The sequence below is a fragment of the Staurois parvus genome, unplaced genomic scaffold (assembly GCF_062004578.1).
Source record: "Staurois parvus isolate SC_StPar_1 unplaced genomic scaffold, SC_StPar_1.0 ptg000011l, whole genome shotgun sequence".
NCBI lineage: Eukaryota > Metazoa > Chordata > Amphibia > Anura > Ranidae > Staurois > Staurois parvus.
Genome location: NW_028317807.1, coordinates 32,739,016 through 32,758,196, shown reverse-complemented (window position 1 = coordinate 32,758,196; position 19,181 = coordinate 32,739,016). Strand labels below are relative to the sequence as shown.

General features: G+C 38.7%; 1 protein-coding gene across 1 annotated transcript in view; it reads right to left on the bottom strand.

The window, feature by feature from the left end:
* SPAG16 (sperm associated antigen 16) overlaps positions 1 to 19,181 on the bottom strand; it is a 1,274,471-nt gene that overhangs the window by 549,734 nt on the left and 705,556 nt on the right. The gene's annotated exons all lie outside the window — the stretch shown is intronic.

Sequence of the window (19,181 nt, the reverse complement as noted above, 5' to 3'; positions counted from 1 at the left end):
TAAGCACCAAATGTGTTCCCTAGAGCTCCCCAAGACTGGAGTAATCAAAATGTACATGCTTATAGACAGATCTTTCACAAGAAAGATGTTTTAATGGTCAAATTGTGCTAAATTATTCCACCATTTTCTAACATTTATGGTCATCTATAGGGCCACTGAATTTGATTAGATGTGTTGACATTATCAAATAATTATGACATGTATGTTATAGAACCCACAGTAGAAACCTAAAACACTGGAAAAGGTACAGAATTTATTCTTCAATGCTCAATTATACAGATGCACACTGTAAGTTAATCAAAACATTCCATACACAGCACATCATATAATGAGGTCAAAGAAAGCTTCTTGGCAGGCAATAAAATGGTTCAAGTACACTGCCCAGGTGGTTTTTATTGAGCGTTTGTGTTTTACATTTTATGTTTCTATAAATCAGTTTATTCATTAATTAAGTTATAGGTTAGAATAGAGCCAGGCAATTCCTGCCGAAATTCTTAGTATGCAAAAATAAATGTCACTTTATAATTCTTTAATTGCCCAAGTTGGCCTGAGAAACCTATGGCAACGTCCCAGCTAAGAATATATCACATCTGTAGAAAAATATCATGATTTTAAATCTGTGAGTATTAAAACCACTAAAATGGTTGTATTTTTTTAGCAAGACAGTTAAGAACATATGTAAGATTACATAACCATACAAGCAACTATAACTAAGTTATTATAAAATGTGTTTTGAAGGTGCTTCATTTAGATGTGCTCAGAATGAGCAGACATTTATTTTTTGGGGGGTTATTTTTTTAATTTTATTTTAAGGAGCTGCCAATCAGGTGATTCAGGAAAATGCCTAATTACATCATACCTGGCCCAGGAGGGGAACAATGGCAATGCAGGTGGATGAGAGAGAGGAATAGGGGTTTACACTTACTTGATTAAAAAAATAACCATTTTTATCTGATTACTATCATTGTAGGCATCAGCTGTATATAGTTTAGCCATAACGTTTGTCAGTTGTGATAAAAAGTTTCAATAACTGCCCTTTTCCAGCACTGTAGGCATAACAGCAGCAAGTACAGACAGTGAGACTAAAGTGGGCCTTGCACAGTCTACAACCCAGCACACTATCTGGCAAAGACTAAAATAATTGCAAGCACAATTCAAGATATTGCTCAAAAAGCAATGAACTGAAGTGTTAACTATTTCTAAATAACATTTTACTATTGTTATTGCTTTTAAGATAGACGTTAGAGAGCTACATAATGATTTTCTCATGGGGCCAAATCATTTACAATTATCATTGCAATCACCTGTTGCTAGTTTAAGTTCCTTTCCTTCCTTTAATTACAAACATGTATAAAGTAAAATGCATTTGACATTTTCAGAAAAGCTGGAAGAATTTTTTTCTTTTGTTTAACAATGCTTTAATTTAGCATCGCTTTCTTAAACTAATTAGCTCAACTTTACAGCATATCTAAATCCAAACACAAAAAATGTAATATATTGCAGTGAACCAGTCCTTAACTCCTGCATTAGTTTAATTTTTTTGGCTATTTTTTCCTCTATTATCACCCGCTAATTTTGTGAACGCACTTATGTTTCTGGGTGGGTATGCTTACTTACTCCACTGTGTCTAAGGGGAATCCATGGTTGCCACCAAGGGTGAACTTTAGGTAAATCTTCATCTTTGAAAGATGAAGTTGTTTATGTTTTCTGTTAGGCTCACAGGAAGTAACAATGGTAAGAGCAACAGGTGTTTTTTGTGCCTGTCGAAAAAGTTCCAAGCCTGAGGCGCTCATGAGCAGCGCTTGAAGATGGTCGCTTGGTGATCATGCTCCTCCACCACCGGACACATCAGTGATCAGCTTAGTCTTCTGGAGAGCCCTCCACCATCCTCTGCCATCCCCGCTGCAGCACATGGGGAAGAAAACGGCAGCCTCCCGTGCCTCTAGCACCAGATCAAAAGACCCCTCCGGTCCTGAGATCTGCCTGCTGACACACGTCAGAAGTCCCGGCCTCAATTTTGGAGGCTTCACCACCACTCCTCCCAGGCGTCCCAAATGCTCCCTTGGACATTGAAAGCCTGCCGGACATTTCTCCTGACCACCCGCTGCCCACATTGTGGGACGCAGATCTCCAAGCAAGATTTAAAACCATGCTGCAGCAGGAGCTCACCACAGCCACCTCCAGACTGGCTGCCCATCTCACTAAGGAGATCCGAGACCTAGATGATTGCACTAATGCCCTTGAAGCTAAGATGGATGCTATGGTTACAGTCATAGAAAACCATGAGCAGGACCTCTCAGATTTGAAAAAAGAGCTTGAAGCAGCTCTCCTGCAGTTGGAGGACTTTGAAAACACGTCCCGTCGGGGCAACCTGCACCTGCGTGGCTTGCCTGAAACCATCATAGATCCCATGTCCATTGCCGCTGTGCTTTTCCAGGAGCTGCTGATGGCGATACCGATAGACCACCTGGAGTGCAACCACATCCACCGAGCTCAGGGGCCAAAGAAGACTGAGGGCCCCCTTAGGGATATCATAATTAACCACTTGCCCTCCAGAGGATTTACCCCCCTTCCTGACCAGGCTCATTTTTTGAGTTACGGTGCTGCGTTACTTTAACTGACAATTGCACGGTCAGGCAACGCCACACCCAGATGAAATTTACGTCATTTTTTTCCCCATGAATTCAGCTTTCTTTTGGTAGTATTTGTGTGTTGTTTTTTTTGCGCTATAAGCAAAAAAGACCAACAATTTTGAGGAAAAAATAATATTTTGGACCTTTTGCTATGAAACATGTCCAGTAAAAAAAATTAAAAAATCTAATGTCATAAATTTAGAACAAAATGTATTCTGCTACATGTCTTTCCTAAAAAAAATCCCAATACATGTAAATGAATTGGTTTATGTGAAAGTTATAGCGCTTCCAAATGGTGGTATAGATACTGGGATTTTTTTTCCCTATTAATAATGGTAGCGATCAGTGACTTTTAGCGGGACTCCCTTTTTTCCCCCTGATATACCACACCCTCCTGGCCAGATTCTCCTGCTACTTGCCTTCTTGTTGACCCATGCTATGGGAGGAAAAAGTGGCCTTTAGATTATGATGTGTGTGATCTTTATGTTACATGTCAGTGGATTCCCTGTCTTGTAGTCCCGTAATGTCTACTGTTACTGTTGGTCCTTCAGACCACTGAGCTCGCAACCCAGGAATGCTTCCTCCTATGTCATGGTGGTTTGTTTGTAATTCTTGTTTTTCTTTTTTGGTATTACCCATTTGTGTACGGGGTTACCATGAAGTGCTCTATTTGTGGCCATCTATTCACATGCGGCTACACGGCCCACATTTTGATTGATCACACATATGTTTGCTATGTGCATGAGAAACCAAATTCATTTACTACAGAACATGCTGACAGTTTTTTTATGACCTACGCTTGCCCTCCTTATCCACTGCAGCCCGCAATGCCCTGAACATGGACATTTCTGAAACTGAAATCTATCTAACTATCAAATCCCTGAAGCCCTCCAGGGCTCCGGGCCCGGATGGGTTCTCAGGGCTATACTATAAAAAATTTGCTACCCTCTTGGTTCCTCAGTTAGCAGCTTTTTTCAACTCTCTGAAGCAGGGCTCCCGGCCTTCCCAGGAGTCTCTCAAAGCACATATCACCATGATTACCAAGAAATCTGACAACACTTTTGAACTGCAAGCCTTCAGACCTATTTCTCTGTTAAATGTATATCTGAAGATTCTGGGGAAGGTCCTAAGCATCCGAATTAACAAATATTGATTTTCCCTTATCCACAGGGATCAGGTTGGCTTTGTACCAGGGTGACATGCTGGGCATAATATCCTTAAAGTTGTCCATCTTATTCATATCTTACATCAATGCAAGATACTGGGTTTCCTTCTATCCCTAGATATATACAATCTTGACTCGCTCTCCTGAGATTATTTGACCTATACGCTTTCTCATTGGAGGTTTGGAGACTCCTTCCTGGCTTAGATTAAGGCTTTATACTCGTCTCCTTTGGCCTCTGTCAAGTACACTGTTTTTTTCTACTCACCCTTCCCGATATCTTGGGGCACAAGACAGGGCTGCCCACTATCACCTGCCATTTTTGTTCTAGCCCTTAAACCCCTCGCAGCGCCTATCTGATACAATCCAGATACATCCGGTGTCCCCTATGCAGGCAACTAGTACAAGGCAAGCTTTTATGTAGATGGCGGCCTCTTGGTTCTAATTCCCTCATCGCTCTCCGCAATCTACAGGAAATATTAGACCGATTTTCATCCATATCTGGCTTTCATATTAATTTTTACAAAACTACTGCATTAAACATTACTCTCCATGCTGACCTGGTTGAACATTTGCAGGCACAATTCCCATACTGTTGGGCATCCCACTCCTTAGATTTCCTTGATATTAAACTTATTACCTCCTATTCCACCTTGTTCCCAGCCAATTATTACCTTTTATTACAATCTGTGACTTCCTTCCTTAATTCACGGCAGTTTGCTTATCTGTCATGGATTGGCCGTATACATGCTGTCAAAATGATAATCTTGTCTAAAGTTCTATACTATTTTCACACCTTACCTATTCACGTCCCTGCGTTTTTCCTCTGTGTTTTACAAAACCGGATTCTCCGCTTTATCTGGGCTCACAACACCCCAAGGTTCCCAGATCTACCTTATATACTCAAACTGCAGGGTGGCTTGGGAGTTCCTTATGTTTCCAAATACTACTTGGCAACTCAAATCTCTTATATGTCCATGCTCCACGACGCAGCTGATATCTCATTATGGCTACTTCTGGAGATGCCCAATTGTGCCCCGATCTCCTTGCATGCGTTGCTCTGGCTTCCACATAAATTGCGCCCCCAGACTTGATCCCCATTATGCTTTGCTTCATAGTCTGTGAACGTGGGATTAGATATTTGGGTAATTTAATGTCACTCTTCCTGACTTTTAGCCAATCACTAACAACCCTCTCTTCCCCCCAGGAGTAGAAAATCCCCCCTCTTTCACTTGTTGGACCTCTCACAGCTTTATAAACATGCACAGCTTCCTAAACACTCATTCATTTCCATCCTGGGAGGCCCTCCAGGAGACACGTGAGGCCCTATCACAGGACCATTACCACTATCTATTACGACATTGGATTATGTCCCTCCGTCGTACTTCCACACATCCTTATCGCAAAACGCCCTTTGAACACACTTGCCAACAATCTCCGGGGTCCCCTGGTCTCATCTCTACTCTCTATGCCTCTCTTAACAATAGGACTTCCTTAATGTCCCTACCTTATTTGACTCAATGGGAGCGAGGTCTTGGTTCATCTATTGAGGTTGAGGATTGGAGCAAGGCCTGGAAGATGATAGCAAAAATGTTCTTTCAATACCGCTACTCTACAAAGTTCTCCTGCGGTGGTACTGGGTCTCGGCTCGGATTGCTCATATTTATCCAGGTAGTAACGATAGGTGTTTTAGGAACTGTGGTCAGAGTGGGGACATCCTGCATATTTAGTGGTCATGCCCACGTTTGATAGGCTTCTGGTCTAGGGTTTTTTGCTTGCTGCAAACACTGTTTCATGTAAAACAAAAAGGCATACATTGTGCATTACACTTTTAAAACCAGCGGTTTATTAAAGTAAAAAAGCGCTTACAGACAGTGTACATCAACATTAGTTCACTCTAGACCTTACCCAAGATGGCCACCACACAGTTTCCAGTCTGATGTCACTTTCTGATGCATTTCGTCATTTCCGACTTTGTCAAAGGATCCTCGGATGAGGTCTAGAGTGAACGAACGCTGATGTACACTGTCTGTAAGTGCTTTTTTACTTTAATAAACCACTGGATTTAAAATTGTAATGCACAATGTTTGCCTTTTTGTTTTGACCCGCATATTGCTATCGTTGGAATAACAGAAATGTTGGTCAGGAAGAGCTTTCTCTGTTTAAATTATCTGTTTGATTTAGTCCGGTAAGGTGCATGGTTTGAGAGATGGTGGAGTGTTTCTCCTATTATAATTTTTCACTGGTGGTCACAATCTGGCTAAGAGTGGAGCATAGGAGAACACAATACTAATGGATTGACAGTATTACACTATGTATATATAATTTCTTTGGAGGGTACACTACCTGTGGATAGGAGGACGGAAGGAGGAATTTGTGGATTGAGGAAAACCTTTCATGGAAACTTGCAATAAGGAGATTTAAATACATATTGAGGGTAAGAGTTGGAATTGCAGATAATTAGAAGTGAACACATGGAGGAGTTGATATGCACAGATTTCGGACATATTTTGTGAGTGACTTATTTAGGAAATGTGTGATTGTATTAGGGTAATGCACTATGTGTGTTTTATGTTCATTTTTTGAGGGTATAAAGATGAAGATGAGGATATTGGTGTGAAGTTGTGAACTGCATATCCAAAGAAATTGGAAAAGAAGGAAAATTCACACATGGTTGTAGGGGACACTTACTGTTTGGACTCTGGGAAGGACTCACACTCTTATATCCACTGCCCACGCTGGCCCTTTCTCTTGTCCCTCTCTGTTTTTCTATATTTCTCTTTCTTCCTTTTTCAATCTGTGTCCTTCTCTTTTTCTTTTTTCCGGGTTGACACTTTTCAGTAGGAATCTTTGCTTTATAGAGGACAGCTGAGCGATGTTGATATCATTGGCTTTGATTTTCCTGCCAATCCTCCTTAGTTATGGTTGGCACTGCACTGACTGATTAATGCATACTACTGATCTGTATCTGCTTTTATATGTGTTTGCTTAGCTCTGCCCCTGCGTGGGCATATCGTGAGCCTGTTATGTTGTTCAAAAATGTTTTTCTAATAAATATATTGAATCAGAAAAAGTTCCAAGCCTGAAAATAAAATCCATTACCATATTTAAGGACTAGGAGGCTGCAGTTATATTACATTTTTCTTTCAGGTTCAGTTACGCTTTAAAGCAAATTCTGCTTTTCAAACAATACTAAGGTGCCAGATCAACCATATTATAATGCAAATATTCTTAACCAAGTTAAGCTAGAGTAGATAAATATAGTGTGACCCAGAGCTGCATACAATAATAACATGTTAATCTTTGTGCTGTATTTTATTTGTGAGGTCTCAGGGATCATTAAATGCAACAAACCATTAATTCTGTTTTACTATCTAGCACTTCTCAACAATCCTGGGAACAAATGAAACAATAAAAAGGAGGGGTTTTAATAAAACCTGAATCCTGTTGGATTTGCCAATTTTATGCATCGGCTATAAAGGGGTTCAGAGGGTCTGGGTAAATTTCATAGCAATATTATGTCTTCACAGGACAGAGTTTTGTGTGAACACGGTCAGCATTGGAGGTGCAGAGTGATGTGATGCATAGGAAGTGGGTGGAGCTTGATGTCATAGAAAAATCAAGGCTGCTGGCCAGGATATGCAAATCTATCTTCAATCTGGAAACACTCAACCTGTTGATCCAACATTGGGAGTTCTGAAATGGATATGAATTGAAGAGTTTGAGCACATGGTGGAGTGTACAAACTCTAAAGGGTAAATACTGGCATATCTTTGTATACTGTACTGCATGTGTGGCATACTCCAGGCTGCTTCATTCTGATTGATGTGCTCTGTTATACACTGTGCTTATCAGAGTACTGCCATCTCATTAGGCACACTATTCATACTTCTAAATTCCACCCTGTTCTTTTGCCAATCAATAGTAAAAGGAGCAAAATCCCTTTAATTGGTCACACTGTTTGCAAAACCCCCAACCGGACAACACAGCTAGCAATCAATTACAATATGAATATCTGAAGAGTTAATAAAGCAAGTGTGGTCTTATGTGGGCTAATAATTTTTCTCTAACTACTCTGCAAAATACCCTTTAGTGTCATTCCCACTATAAACAGAATAATTAGCGTGTAGACTGTGTTAATAGGCCTAAGAATTATTTACTCTGATCTGGAGGCCCGCAGACATCAGTAATTCCTCTAATGGAATAATGAGATGACAACTCTCAGTCACTGGCTCCAGATGGTTTGAAAATGATTTGGAGTATTAAATTACGGTTGTAAGTATTTATTGGACATGTTGTAAGTATTTGCTTTTATTGCACTATGCGTATGACATTCTCATTTCTCATCTGGTTGGGTTTTTTTTCTTCTTTTTTTTTTTTTTTAATGCAGCAACACTGAAAGACATGTCATACTCCCCTCTGTGTTAATTGTACATTGCTCAATAGAGCACCAAGGCTTTCTATAGCTGTGTAAATTAGCTGAAAGACCTAATTCAGCAATCTACACATCTTCTTAGCAAAAGCTTGTTTGCACACCCTGTCTGCCTTTAATCTAAAATGTTTACTTCTAATTAAAAAAAAAAAATCCTACTGTGACACTACAATTTTTGTTATAAAGTTAGCTAGAGAGAATGCATGCCAATCATCTAATGCTGGCACTAGAGGTATCTGAAGCATATATACAGTGAAGGAAATAAGTATTTGATCCCCTGCTGATTTTGAATGTTTGCCCACTCACAAAGAAATGATCAGTCTAAAAATCGAATGGTAGGTGTTTTGCAACACTGAGAGACAGAATAGCAACAAAACATTCAAAAGAAATGCAAGTCTAACAAATTATGCACTGATTTGCATGTTCATTAGGAAAATATGTATTCGATTCCTTATCATTCAGCAGGATTTCTGGCTGCCAGGTGTCTTTCATACAGGTAACAAGCTGAGATTAGAAGTAGTCTCTTAAAGGGAGTGCTGCTAATCTAATTTTGGAATCTGCCTGAAGATCATTGGCAAGATCTTCACGTGTAGTTTTGGGATGATTCCTCACTGTTCTCATGATCATTGACACTCCACGAGGTGAGATCTTGCATGGTGCACCAGACCTAGGGAGACTGACAGTTGTTTTCTGTTTTTCCATTAGCGAATGATTGCACCAACTGTTGTCACCTTCTCACCAAGCTGCTTGGCGATAGTTTGGTAGCCCAGTCCAGACTTGTCTAGGTCTACAATCTTGTCCCTGGCATCCTTGGACAGCTCTTTGGTCTTTGCCATGGTGGAGAGTTTGGAATCTGCTTGTTTGATTTCTCCTGTGGACAGGTGTCTTTTACACAGGTAACAAAATGAGATTAGCAGCATCCCCTTTAAGAGACTGCTTATAATGTTAGCTTGTTACCTGTATGAAAGACACCTGGCAGCCAGAAATCCTGCTGAATGATAGGGGATCAAATACTTATTTCCCTCACGAACATGCAAATCAGTGCATAATTTGTTAGACATGCATTTCTTTTGATTTTTTTTTGTTGCTATTCTGTCTCTCAGTGTTACAATACACCTACCATTTGATTTTTAGACTGATCATTTCCTTGTGAGTGGGCAATCATTCAAAATCAGCAGGGGATCAAATACATATTCCCCTCACTGAATATATATATATATATATATATATATATATATATCTGTGTGTGTGTGTGTGTGTGTGTGTGTGTGTGTACTGAAGAGACGTTATGAATGTTTTTTTGGGGTTTTTTTGCCCAAACATACACTTTACCTAAACTACAAAAACAGTACAGGAAACTGGTCAACTTAAACAGTTATACAGGACCTAATACAAATTTGCCAGTTCTCAAAAATAATTCAGTTTAACTTTAATATGAGTTAATTATGTTCCACTGCAGTCAGATCTAGTTGGAGTATCACATAGCATTATTACAGCCAACTGTCATATAATTCAGTTGTGTCGGACTTCCTTCTCATCCTCTAATATTCATAAATGAGGCTGTATTAGACACAAACAGAGGGCAGGACTGGATCCACAAAACACCAAGGCATGAATTTCTGCAGGCTCAGATTCAAGTCCTTTCAGAATATATGAACACTAGCAACTACAAGGATGTAACTAAAATTCCCAACATGACTCACCAGAAAGGCTACTGTTTCTGACCCATAAATGCAAATATCTGTAAAGCTGAGTTTAGGTATGGCTTTCTTTGCATAGTTACATTGGTCCAGTTTGAATCAATAGAAGCATGCATATGCCATACCTGGCCAGTCCCTGTAGAAACTGGAAATCATTGTAGTAGGTACATCTGATACAGTGATCACTGCAAGCATCCATGTCCCAGAATTCTAACGCAGACATAGCACCCTTTCACCATCTGTCAGAATACAATAGCCAATAGGGGAAGTCATCCATCAGTGCTGTTTAGCATGGGTAGAGAAATCTATTACAACTGTAGATTTCTTCCCTTCAGCCCCAGGCAGGGCATGGGGAGCAATTACCTATTTTATTTTTTAGTATCAGCATAGCAGGGTGCCAAATGCTTGCTGCCCTCTTGCTCTGGCGATATGAACACATATGGTTGGTGTATCAGGCTATTATTATTATTATTACACAAGATTTATATAGCACCGACAGTTTGTGCAGTGCTATACAATATAAAGGGAGACAGTAGATTTACAATACAATAAAATATGAGAGGGTTAAGAGGACCTTGCTCATAAGACCTTACAATCTAAATAGGGTAGGACAAGTGGTACAAAAGGTTATAATTGTGGGGGATGATCTGATGGAAGTAATAATAGTTCAGTTAGTTGGAGGTGTGATAGGCTTCCCTGAAGAGATGAGTTTTCAGAACTCGCCTAAAAGGCAGCCAGAGTAGGAGATTTTAGAAAAGCATGTATTTTTCCATACAGTTAGCAAAAAGTAAAACAAAAAAAACAAAACATTTACAACACATATAAATAGGTGCAAACCTAGCAAAGAGGATAAGGGAAATTGGCAGGGCAGATTTTTATTTTTGTATTATGTTTTTATTATTATTAATTACATTTTACAAAAACCAACACAACACTAACACTGAAATTTGTAATGAATATTAGATGATCTCTTACTTTTCCCCTCCCAATCCCTCCTCCCATATTTTTCTTATTTCACTAATGCTCCATCTGCACTAATTAAAATTCTCCCTCTCCTCGTTACCTTTTCCCTCTACTCCATCAATTCAGCAAATCTCTGTGTAGTCCTAAATTCATATTACCTTTCCCACGTTTTCATTCATTTTTCCATTGTGTCTTCTCCATCATGGGATAGCTCTTCTTTCCTGTATATATATTCTACCCTCTTTTGCCAGTCTTTAACTTTAGGTGATTCTTGGGCCTTCAAAAATGTAGGGATCAATCCTTTTCCACCATTAAATACAATTTTTTTCTTATAATGTTTTACTGTGAGATCAGTATTATGAAATAAACAGACCCACGGGTCCATTATTACACTTTTTCCTACAGTTTCTGATATTTGTTGTACTATCATCTGCCAAAATTCCTGTATTTTGGGACATTCCCACAATACATGTGCCAATGTACCTTTTTTCCCACATCCCCTCCAACAAAGTGAAGAGTTCCCTGGATGATATTTATGAACTCTACTGGGCGTAGCATACCATCTTGTCAGGAGTTTATAGTTCATCTCAACTGTATTCATATCCGTTGCCCATGTGCAATCCTAAATATTTTCTTTTTCTGTTGCTCATTCAGTTGTGTTCCCAACTCATTTTCCCATTTCTCCATATACAGTGGTGAATTCAGCTCAGATATTATGGTAAGTATCTTATACATAAGCGAAGTGCAGTGTTTTTGTATTCCTTCTAAACTCATCAAGTGCTCTAATGGATGCAAATTTTCCACCACTCTTAAAGGCTGTGGAAGTGCTGTAACAAAATGTTTTAATTGATAGGACCACCATTCATCTATCAAAGAAAACATATCCCTTTTGTGTTTCAGCTCCTGTAAAGAGCATATTTCTCCCCTTTTCATATTATCTTTTAAACATTCATTCCTATCTTTTATGTACATCCCTGATATAATACTCATCCCTGGTGTAAAATAATTTGTTAGTACTAATGTTATTAATGGTGAATTATATTCTCACCCCATTTGTTTATGAATTAAATTACATATCCTAAAACCATTCCGTGTCAAAGTGCTAATATTTTCAGCAAACGTACCGTATTGTTGTGGAATCCAAAAAATTTTATCTAATTGTACTTCACTTAGTGTTTTTGCAATCTTTACCCTACTTTTCCCATGTGAATTATATACCCATTCCATTATTCATGACAATAATACTGCAAAATATTTTTAAAGTCTGGCATATTTAAGCCCCCTTTTATATTATCTTTACGAATGATCTCCTGATTTACCTTTGGTTTTTTTTATTTGCCCATATGTATCTCACTATTATTCTTTTCAACCCCTTCACACCTAAGGGTAAAACAAATCTTAACACCTAAGCACAATCTTGCAACTTTGACATGCATTAGTAAAATCACAACTACTTTGTACATCCAGGTGGATTATACCTTGTTTTTTCAAGCACAAATTGGGCTTTCATTTGGTGGTAAATGGTAATGGATATCTCCTTTTTTTTAATTATCAAAGGAAAACAGGCCCAAAATAGTAAAAAGAAAAATAATTTATTCTTAAATTTAGCTGTGTTTTTCTTGTTACTACCATAATCTACCACCAAAGAACAACGCAAAATAAATTTTTCAGCTCTTGACGATTGCAGCGATACCATATATGTGTATGGTATTTGTTGTTTGTACCCACAATACAGCCCAGAAACAATAGTGCGCATTTTGGGTTTTTTTTACCGAAAACACACTGACACTAACTGAGACTTACACCAATTAAAAAAAAAAAATCCTGACCTTTGACCATGACCTTGACCCAAACACTAACCCTGGCACTGAACTAGATCAAACCTTGAACTAGGTATTTTTTTCCTTTATTTTTTAATATTTATCTTTTTTTAACAGTTTTTTTTCCTCTATGCAAGGAGAAAGAGAGATACAATGCATCTCTCTCCTCCATTCATAGAAAAAAAAAAACAAGGGGGACGGGCTGTACAGTGACTGATCACTGTGATAGCCAATTAGAGGCTATCACAGCGATCATATGACCCAGAATCTGGAGTCTCGGGTCCCAATCATTAGAATGGGACCTGGGGCTCTCAGTGACACCCCAGTCTTTGTGCTGGGTACGCACTGTGGGAGCACGCTCTATGCATATATGCAGCCCCACGGAAAAAAAGCCCAGTTCTGTGAGGCAGCATATTTGTGTTATGTTGGCATGAAGGGGTTAATGCCCTGAAATGCCCCTGTGGCAAATACACAAATTTAATATTAGGAATGTATATAGAATTTTAGGAAATATCACCATCTTAACCATGTTTATTCGCCCTATCCAAGAAAGTGATCCTTTTGAAATTTTCCTCAGTTCCTCCTTTATCTCATTTATTAACGGGATATAATTTGCATGGTATATACCCTTCAATGATGGGGTTAACTCCTAAATAGTTTAATTCTTTATTCCTCAAAGTAAAAAGAAACTTCCCTTGAATCACCTGTCTTTCTGCCTTTGGTAGATTAATGTTCAATATCTCTGACTTTAAAAGATTAATCTTAAAGTTTGTCAGCTCTCCATATTGTTTTAATACTCTCATTAAATTTGGTAGTGTTAATCTAGGATTTACAACATAAAATAATATATCATCTGCATAAGTCGCAACCTTATGTTCCACATCTCCATTTTGAATTCCTTTTATATCTACACGATTTTGTATAGTAGCTAACAGGGACTCTAAAGATAGTGTAAACAGGAGGGGTGAAAGTGGGCATCCATGCCTTGTTCTGTTATATTGTAAAGGGTTGCGATAGTGTACCATTAATCTTCACTGCTGCGAGGGATGCTTATATAGATTTTTTATACACCCCATCAATTTAGGTCCTAATGATATTGCTTCTAGGGTACTCATCATAAATCCCCAGTCTACCTTGTCAAACAGTTTTTCAGCGTCTATTGACAGGAATAGCACTGGGGACTTCTTCCTACTCTTTTGCAGGAGGAATAATGATATCAGGCCATTATCCTTCCTTATCTTCCTGATATATATACCCCAACTGGTCTAAGTGTACAAACACATTCTGGCATTAGATCTTTAATCATACTAGCAATAACCTTCGCATATAGTTTTGTATCTATATTTAATAATGATACTGGCCTGTAGCTGACACATTGGAATAAATCTTTCACTTCTTTAGGTATAATTATAATATGTGCCAGCAATGACTCCTTTCTCATGTCCTTACCTTCTCCTAATGCATTCATATATATACACACATTCTGGGCACTAGCTTTTCTTTAAATTTCTTATAATATCTTACTGTATACCCATCAGGCCCCAGACTTTTTCCTGCCACTGTACTCTTTAATGTTGCTTGTATTTCCTCTTGTAATATTGGGGTTGCTAACATTGCCAGTCTTTCCTCCTCTAGTCTAGGTAATCCAGCTGTTTTTAAGTATGTCTGAATTTCACTATACTTTCTCCTTCCAAAACCTTTTGATCCTTATGTTTAACCATATACAGTGAGCTATAGTATTTTTGCATCATTTTAGTTGAGTGTACTATCTCTCCTTTTTATTTCTGATCTTCTCTATATCAATTACTGATTTCTTTTTCCTTAATATCTTTACCAAATGTTTTCCTGGTCTATTCCCCCACTGATATATTTCCTTTGCCACCATATTGAAAACCCTTTTGTCTCCTGTTCCATTAAATCATTCAATTCTTCTCTCTTTAAAATTATCTTATGTTGTACTTCAATTTCTGTTCTTCTTTGATGTTCTTGTTCTAATTTAATAATTCCTCTATTAGTGTTCTCATCTTTTTCACCCATTTCTTCTTTTTTTCTGTCCCTATCGAAATCAGGATACCTCTTATATATGCCTTATGGACGTCCCATACCGTGGCCACAGTGGCCTTCAGTTTTGTTTAACTGAAAATACTGCTCAATTTCTTTTTTTATTCTTCCTTCAATCTTCTAATCCTGTAATAGTATTTCATTTAACTTCCATGTATTTATGTTATTTAAATCTCCTTCCATTTTCAACTTTATTGTGACTGGTGCATGGTCTGAAAGGGATGTAAATTCAATAATGGATTTATTCAATGACTCCAATAATCTATGTTCTATCATTATATAGTCCTGTCTGGAGTATGTCGCATGTGCAGAGGAATAGAACGTACACTCCCTCTCCCCTGGGTGCTTAATCCCCCATGTATCTATCAATAGACATTGATGTAACATTTAAAGATTTTAAGTATTTTCCTCCCTCTCTCTACGCATGAGACAAAATATCCAGTTGAAGATCCATGCAAAGATTGAAATCCTCAGCCACAATCAGTTTTCCTTTCTTGAAATCATTCAGTTTCCTTAGCATATCCTCTAAATAGAACATTGCATTCTTCTTTGGACAATAAATATTTGCTACACTCCATACCATGTAATTTTCCTTTCAGAAACAAGTACCGACCCTCTGGGTCAACCAACCTATCTTCTATGATAAATCTTAAATTTTTTGCCATCCCAATTGCTACTCCTTTAGCTCATTTTGTTGACGAGTCTGCATAATACCAGATCGGATAATATCTTGATTGTAACTTAACTCTTATATCATGAGATATGTGTGTCTCTTGTAGGAATACAACATCAATTGAGCGCTGCCGAATTTCTCTAGTTATCTTATATCTTTTTACCAGAGTGTTCAGTCCCTTTACATTATAGGTCATAAAATGAATTACGTTCTTGTCCAACATCCTTTTCTGTTAAACCCTTCTTTTCATTTGATTTATGTAGAGGGAGGAATCTAATATGAAATTTGGAGCCATGTGAAAGTTTCAAGGTACCCCTTTCTCCCCATCCCACCATTATTAAACTCATATGGCCCATATCTAGTCCCTGGATCTGTTGTGGTTCTGTCCCCACCCTTGATCCCTCTAATTAGGGTTGGACTCTGTCCATAAACGCCTCCCACCACCTTTTTCTTTCCCTTTTGGAGTTTGGGTTTCTGGGCATGTTAGGCCTCCCTGTCTCCCATCATTAATTAATATTTCTCTCCATACCTCTGCATTACACAAATTACCTTACCCACCTCCCATCTCCTCCACCCCCACATCCCCTCCTTCTAGGATCGTCCACTCTCTCACTTCACTTATAACTCCCTTTCCTTTCAGCTTTAGTACATGAGAGTAGTAGGAGGAGGAGAGGGGAGAAAGGGGAGGAGAGGAAGACATCAAATCAATCTTATAAATAACTTTCTACTCTACCCCAACTATTAGGTAACTTATCCCTAAAGTCTCTCAGGAACAATTTTTTCTCCTTTTCTCTTTATTTCTCTTGTTGTTCCATCTTCTTTTTTCCCCACGTATTTCAACTCTGCTGTAGTCTTTTCCTTGGAATTAGATACCAGCTCTCCTTTTCCAGTCCCATTTCCTCCTTCTACCACTCTGGCCAATTTGGACTATCAGGTACTTGTAAGTCTAGTCTCTCACAAAAATCATGCAGTTCTTCTGGGAACCTCAGCCTAGCTGACCGTCCATCTTTCCATCCAATCAAACATGCAGGGAAACCCCAATTATATTGGATATTTTTGTTTGCATTTGTTCCAGCAATGGTCTCAGAGATCTTCTTCTCGCCAATGTTTCAGGTGCTATATCTGCATATATTTGCAAGTTCGCCTCTTCGTATGTTATTGCAGGGATCCCTTTCATTTTCTCCCATATTCTTGCTTTATCCTCATAATAGTGAAACCACACTATCACGTCTCATAGGGTTCCAGTAGTCACTCCTTGAGGACTCTTTATCTTGTACACTCTTAATTTTCAGTAGTTCTGTTATAGGTCTGTATATTAGTAGATTTAACACTTTACTCATTACATCTGCTCCTTGGGATCCTTCGGGTAACCCCCGAATCTTCAGATACCTCCTTCTATTTCTATTCTCCTGATCTTTCATCCTATATAACAATCTCCTTTGTTCACGTTGCATGTCCTCCATTTGACTTTTAAGCTCTGTTATCATTTGGCCGTGCTTATCCAATTTTCCTTCTGTTTCTTCGACTCGAGACAGCACCTGTCCCAAGTCCTTGTGTATTATTGCCATATCATTCTTTAAAGAATGTTCTAATTTTGTGAATATATCTGCCATTTCTGTTTTTGTGGGCATTTGAGCTCCTGCTCCTTGTTCTCCCATATTCCTTATATCCACCTCACATTCACATTCCCCGCTGTCTCACAGGGGACTGACTCCCTGGACACTTCTCCTGCGGAGGCATATTGTTTTTTTTATTGTACTATTACTTGTCTTAGGTGTTTTTGCCCCTCCTCCTTTTACTGATTTGCTCTTCATATTGTTATTTCTTGCTTGTAGCTTGAAATATATCCTTTTTCCCCACTTTACTTCTACTCTCGGTAGATATAGAATGTGAACAAATGTGGGCCAGCAGGACAACTACTATCCTTAATCTTGAAGATAAACAACTTATATATTATCTCCTACTTTCTCTTTCTTAATTTCCAATCGTCCTTTTCCTTTTAAGCGTTCTTCCAATCCTCCAGCTTTATCCTTTTATTTAATTCTTACTTTGTCCTCTGCTGGGCGACCCCATTTTAACTTCCTCAATGCCTTCTAATCACCTTTTTCACCAGTCACCTGCATCACAGATCATCATACTTATAATGTCCAAATATCATTATCTTTGAGCACTCACCGCTCTCCGCTACCCAGCTGCTCTCTCAGCCTGCTCAGTGTTTGCTGTGACTGTTTGTAGCCATTTCTCCATCGTTTTCTTAGTGGGGGGTACAGGGGGTCCATCCGTGGCTTTGCTTTCCTCTGCTCCTTCTTTGCAACCATTCTTTACCCAGGGGTCTATGCGGCCACCTCACGGCTGTCTCCCAGCTTCCCCTGTCAGCCACTACTCACTGGTCCTCCTCTCCTCTCTACTCCACAGCACAGGACCAATACTGTTCTCCCAGCTGGGCTGAGAAACCCCTGGAGCACTCCTCCAAAGCTGCAGACATGCTGACCGAATCGCGAGGTATGTACGTCCTCCTACTACATTCTCAGAGGGCACACACCAGAGCTCCTACCACACACTCTCTCTGTCAGCGCCATGTTTAGGCCCCTCCCCCAGCAGGGCAGTTTTTTTAAATAACCATTTTGTTTTAGTTATTTTTCTGCTATATGGTAGCTTTACTATGTACACTTGCAATTACGCATTTACAGTATAAAAAGAATTATGCAAGAAAAAAAAAGGTGTTATCTTTGTTGACTAGAGTAAAATATAACTGGGTAGATAGAGAGGGAAAGGTGGTATATGTGTCTCTCTGTCCATGCAGTCAAATAAAGAATCCACAGGTTGAACGGTATTAAGGTTCTGTTTGGTCATTTATATTCTGTTTACCCCATAAGGATGTTACTGAGTATTTTATAAGTTTGCCCGGCAGCACAGATTTTAAGAAGTTCCCTTATCACTATTCTGAAAATTGTATTGATGGCACTCTTGGGAAAGCATGATAATCCAATAATCCCATAGAAGATTACTTTAGTGGCCATTTAATGGCCTAACATAGACTTAGCCTAGAATAGAATGGAAAGCTGCATAACAAGGGTTGATGATGCTTTCATAAAACATATTTGTCTGTAATAAATGTTTCTTATACATAAAATAATGTTTTTTTAAGGGTCACAGTGGAGCAGTATTACTGTACCAAAAGTGCCTTTTGTAATAAACATTTGGAACTCCATGAGTATATAATCAAATTACCGTTATATAGAACCACAATTTGGGGAAAATAAGTCTATATGTCATCTTCTTAATCATCTTAAAATTAAACACAAACCACATACCTGCAGAATATAAACTAAGCACATGATGGAAAAGATGCCTGAGCAGAGGTCATCACTCGTCAAGGTGATCATTAAGGCCAGGCTTGATTTTTACAGGAAAAGACAAGAATTGCAGCTGCGTCCATCTCTGGATCCTCTGACTGCTCTGACAAGTGGTTTTCACTGAAGGTATCATCTCCTTATGCTTTATATTCATTGTATGCTCTGTTTAAATTGCCCAGGTTTGTGACAAGTTTACATTTAAACATGCCACGTGCCTCCACTTAGACATTACAGGAGAAATGATAATTGCAATGTCTAACACTAAGTACCAACTATTACATTACACCTGGGATACATTAACTCTTTCATCATCTTTATTAGACTGAAGCCATTAAGTGCATTTTGCACATTAGAAGGACTGTTATTTCATTTCATTTTGTA